Raw genomic sequence first — 5,820 nt, 5'->3', positions numbered from 1 at the left:
AAGCAGCAGTCATTACCTTTCATGAGAAAAAGTGACTGGCTTTTCAGTTCAGAACTGATAAAGAGGAATATGGGATGACTGGCTGTTGAGCCCCAAGTCTCTTATTAGATCTAGATAGCCACACATTCACCATCAGTCTGCTTTTAATGACGATTCTGACCAATTTTGTGAGAAGCTGTCACTCTGGTTTCCTATTTCCTCTCTTCCAATTTCCAGGCTTAAGGTGATATGTTGGTCAAGTCCACATGTGTAGTCTTAGGCTTAGAGAAAAGTTCCCTCATCATTCCCTCAATGACCATGATAAAAAGTGTATGCATTTACCAAACAATTAATATTTTTCATGTATTCATTAACTCTTAATTGGGAATTTTCTAATTTCAATGTTGGAAATTTCCTTCTTAGCTCTTCTCTAACACATAAGAGAGTGGGCAGGAAATGATTAACCAACAATATCCAGAACTACCCTTTTCTATAATATGCTAGACAGTAATTTTAAGGGATTATCATGATGAATATCTGTTTTCAGTTTGGCCTCTAAGGAAAATATCCTTTTCTTGAAAAAGTTCTTTAAAATCTGTCAGATAACATAGGCCAGAAATAAATTCAGATAACATACCAGAAGACCATGGGTATTCTTGAGAAGATAGTATAGACTGGGCACAGGACCAGTGTGGTGCTTCAGTCCACACATTAAAAATACAGAGAGGGTATGCAAGAACCACACTTCGAGTTATGACTAAGAACACTAAGACTTATCGTTTTGAGACAGGAATGCACATTGCTGTGTAGAACCACACGAATTTGGGAAAAGAGCAATATAGAACAAATGGAAAAGATTCCAGATATAGCAGCAGAGCCTATCCTAGCCATAATGACTAAGGATTATTACTAGTTCCTAAGTGAGAAGAAAATACTGGGTGATATCAGAGCTCATAGAATACCTCTTATTGTTTGCAAAATAGAAAAGTAACTTATTCCTTGTGCTTAAGTGTATATAATAAACAGCATCTAATTATAATTGTGGAATATGGGTTTAGTTATTCTCCACAAACCTTTCTGACGTCTTATAAAAATCCAGTTAACTACTTCCTTCCACAAGGAAGATATAAGAAATGTATTTGAGGTATAAGAGATGTATTTAATATATACGTGGATGTGAAGGTTTCTCAGTGATTTTGAAAATCAAAATTCTGGCTCTCAGGTTTGACAAAAACTGAAAGTTTGTACTTCTGGGAATCTGCTTTAATAAAGTGTATTTATCTCTAGATGAGCTTTAGTTTTCAGTAGATAACCTTAATCTTATACAACTTGAAATTATTATCTTTGCCATATAAACTGTATCTTTACCTGTCCCTGCCTTCTCCCCTCCCGGCCAGTGCATTATTTCAGTCATTAAGTTCTATTTAATCAGCCATTAAGGTCTTTTAAATTTCAATTTAAAACATCCTTTTTTGATTCTATCTTCTCTATGTGACATCTCTTACTAGACAAATGGGCCACTCAGACTTAGTTTAGCCTGGTTTTCAGAGATTGTAGATAGCCATTTGATATGGAGGTGAAGATGGGCTGACCTGCAGATACAGGGTTAGTGCAAACTGGGCATAAACTTCCCAGACAAGAGCAGTGTGGGCTATAAGTAAAAGTATCACATTTCAAGTTCACAAAAGATTTTTGTGTGATGGGGCCAGACAAGGATACTCGATTATATACAGACTCTGACTCCAACTTTGTTCTCTGTTGTTGCTGACCCTTTGCTATGGAAATTCCTTTCATGACTTTGAAATTTGATGAAGAGTATTATTCTAATTTTAAAACGAGTATTTATCTACTATGTTTGAAATTTAAAAATATACATAAAGGCATAAATACAAAATACAAAAAGATAAGGAAATAAGAAATATATGGTTGTAAACCAAGTCTGGAGAAGACCTAAAATTTTTGTTGTGAATAACATTGACCTATACTTGAGTTATAGAAATGAAAAGGTAAAGAAAACTGCATGCTAATACCAGGAATATCTCCCCAAACCACAGAATTACATGGAAATTAAACAACTTGCTCCTGATTGACTTTTGGGTAAACAATGAAATTAAGGCAGAAATAAAAAAATTCTTTGAAATTAATTAATGAAAATAGAGACACAATATATCAAAATATCAGCTGCAACAAAAGCAATGTTAAGAGGAAAGAGGCTAAATGCCTATCTCAAAACATTAGAAAGATGTCAAATTAAAGATTTACCATCACACCTAGACCTAGGAAAACAAAAACAAACTAACCCGCAGACCTAGCAGAAGAAAAGAAACAACTGAAGTTGAGTAGATCTGAACAAAATGGAGACCCAAATCGCCATACAAAGCATCAACAAAACAAAAGGTTGTTTTTTGAAAGAATAAACAAGATCAATAGACTGCTATCTAGATTAAAAACAACAACAAAAAGAAGATCCAAATAAGCACAATCAGAAATTCAAAGGTGACATTACAACTGATTCCACAGAAATATAAAAGACCCCATGAAACTGTTATGAATACTGCTCTGTACATAAGCCAGAAAATCTGGAGGAAATGGATACATTTATGCAAACATGCAACTTCCCAAGATTGAATCAAGAAGAAATGGAAATGCTGAATAGACCGATATTGAATTCCAAAATTGAATCAACAATAAAAAAATTACAAATCCCCAGAAGTTCTGGATCATGTGGATTCACAGACAAATTCTCCCAGCTATAAAAAGAAGAGCTGCTACCTAGGCTACTATAACTATTCCAAAAAATCAAAGAGGAGTGACTCCTTCCTAACACAATCTACAGAGCTAGCATCACCCTGATACCAAAACCTGACAAAGATACAACAAAAGAAAACAATATACCAATAACTCTGACCATAGATGTAAAAATCCTCAACAAAATACTAGCGTACTGAATCCAGCAGCACATCCCAAAGTTAATTTAACATTATTGAATAGGCTTCATTACTGGGATGCAAGTTTGGTTCAACATGTGCAAATCAATAAATGTGATAAGCCAAATAAACAGAATTAAAAACAAAAACTATATGATTATCTCAATAGATGTGAAAAAAGTTTTTGATAAAATCCAACATTACTTCATGATAAAAACCCTCAAGAAAGTAGGCACTGAAGAAGCATACCTCAACATATTAAGAGCTATGCATGAAAAACCCACATTCAACATGATACTGAAAAGGCAAAAGCTGGAAGCATTCTCTTTGAGAGCTGGAACAACACAAGGATGCTCACTTTCACCACTCTATTCAACACAGAACTGAAAGTCCTGGCCAGGGCATCAGCTAAGAAAAAGGAATAAAGGTTTTTCTTTTTATCCAAAGATAAAAAGAAGTCAAGCTATCTCTCTTTGTTGATGATATGATTGTACACTTATGAAACCTTAGAGACTGCACCAAAAGGCTCCTGTAACTGATAAACAACTTCAGTAAAGTTTCAGGATACAAAATCAATGTACAAAAACCAGTATCCTTTCTATAGAGCAAAAAAATTCAACCTGAGAGGCAAATCAAGGACACAATCTCATTTACAATAGTCACAAAACAAATAAAATACTTAGGAATACATATAACCAAGGATGTGAAAGATCTCTACAAGGGGAACTGCAAAATACTGCTGTAAGAAATCAGAGATGACACAATCAAGTGGAAACACATTCTATGCTTATAGATTGAAAGAATGAATATTGCTAAAATGGCCATACTGCTTAAAGCAATCTACAAAGTCAACATTATTTCTATCAAAGTGCTAATGCAATTTTCCACAGAATTAGAAAACGATTCTAAAATTCACATGGAATCAAAACAGAGCCCAAATAACCATAGCAATTCTAAATGAAAAAACAAAGCCAAAGACACACGTTACCTGACTTCAAATTGTACTACAAGGCTACAACCCAAGCAGTGTGGTGCTGGTATAAAAGTGGAGACATAGGTCAATGAAACAGAGTAGAGAACCCAGAAACAAAGCCACACACCTACAACCATCTGATCTTCCACAAAGTCAACAAAAATAAGCAATGGGAAATGATTTTCTATTCAATAAATGCTAATGGAATAGATGGCTAGCTATATGCAGAAGAATGAAGTTGGACCTTTTGCTATATACAAAAATTACTCAAGGTGGATTAAAGATTTAAATATAAGACCTTGAACTATAAGAATCCTAGAGGAAAACCTAGGAAACACCATTTTGGACATTGGCCTTGGTAAATCATTTATGACTTGGCCTTGGTGAATAATTTATGACTGAGTCTTCAAAAGCAATTGAAACAAAACCAAAAATTGACAAGTGGGACCTAATAACCTAAAGAGTTTCTGCACAGCAAAAGAAACCATCAACAGACTAAACAAATAACCTATAGAATTGGAAAGAATATTTGTGAACTATGCATCTGACAAAAGTCTTGTATCCAGAATCAATAAGGAACTTAAGCAATTCAAACAAAAAACAACCCCTTTAAAAAGTGGGCAAGAAACACAGACACTTCAAAAGAAGACAGAAAAGTGGCTAACAAACATGCAAAAATGCTTAACATCACTAATCATCAGAGAAATGCAAATCAAAACCACAGTGAGATACTGTCTTACACCAGTCAGAGTGGCTATTATAAAAAAGTCAAAAAACAACAGGTGCTAGTGTGTCTGTGGAGAAAAGGGAATTCTTATACACTGTTGATGGGAATGTAAATTAGTTTAGCCACTGTGGAAAGCTATTTGGACATTTCTCAAAGAACTTAAAACAGAACTGACAATTGACTCAGCAATCCCATTACTGGGTATATACCCAAAGGAAAATAAAGCATTCTACCAAAAAGACACATGTATGTTCATCACAGCACTATTCACAATAGCAAATACATGCAATCAACCTAGATGCCCATCAGTGGTGGACTGGATAAATAAAATGTGGTACATATACACCATGGATTACTATGTAGTCATAAAAAGAATGAAGTCATGTCCTTTGCAACAACATGGATGCAGCTAGTAGCCATTATTCTAAGTGAATTAACACAGGAACAGAAAATCAAATACTGTGTGTTCTCACTTATAAATGGTAACTAAACATTGGATACTCATAAAGATGACAAAAATAGACACTGGAGACTACTAGAGCAGGGAGGTAGGGAAGAAGGCAGGAGTTGAAAAGCTGTTGAGTATCTGGGTAATGAGATGATTCATATCCCAAACCTCCACATCGTATAATATACCCGTATAACAAACTTGCACACACACTCTCTGAATCTATAATAAAAGTTGAAATTATTTAAAAAAGAACATATGTATATAGGTTCATATATATTAATACCTACACTTGTGTATATTCATATATATATATGTATATATATATATAGAGAGAGAGAGAGCGAGAGAGAGAAAGAGAGAGAGAGAATTATGAGGTAGAAATTGGTAAGAAATGAGAGAAATTGGTAAGAAATAGAGAACTAGCAAGGATGACACATAAAGCACTTAAGTCTGGGATGATCAGGAAGAGAAGAAAGTCTTGGGAAGAAAGGATGAGTTTGTTTTTGAACATGTTGATTTTGAGATATCTGGGGACCCTCCAGCTTAAGCTGTCTAAGAGAAAATTAGATATATAGTCATGGTACTTGCAAGATCCTTGAGCAAATCACATAATATGCTAATAGCAGCAATAATAATTATGTCATTTACTGTTTCACTTACTGTATTCCAAGCTCTACAACAAGTACTTTCTATTCTTTCATCTCCCTCTGTATGTTTTACGCCTGTTTCTGACAGTTTTCACTGTGCTTTCTCTGACTCTATT

This window comes from Saimiri boliviensis, chromosome 1 (genome assembly GCF_048565385.1).
Source record: "Saimiri boliviensis isolate mSaiBol1 chromosome 1, mSaiBol1.pri, whole genome shotgun sequence".
Taxonomy (NCBI): domain Eukaryota; kingdom Metazoa; phylum Chordata; class Mammalia; order Primates; family Cebidae; genus Saimiri; species Saimiri boliviensis.
The sequence above is the reverse complement of the archived record's forward strand: the minus strand, read 5'-3'. Positions refer to the sequence as shown.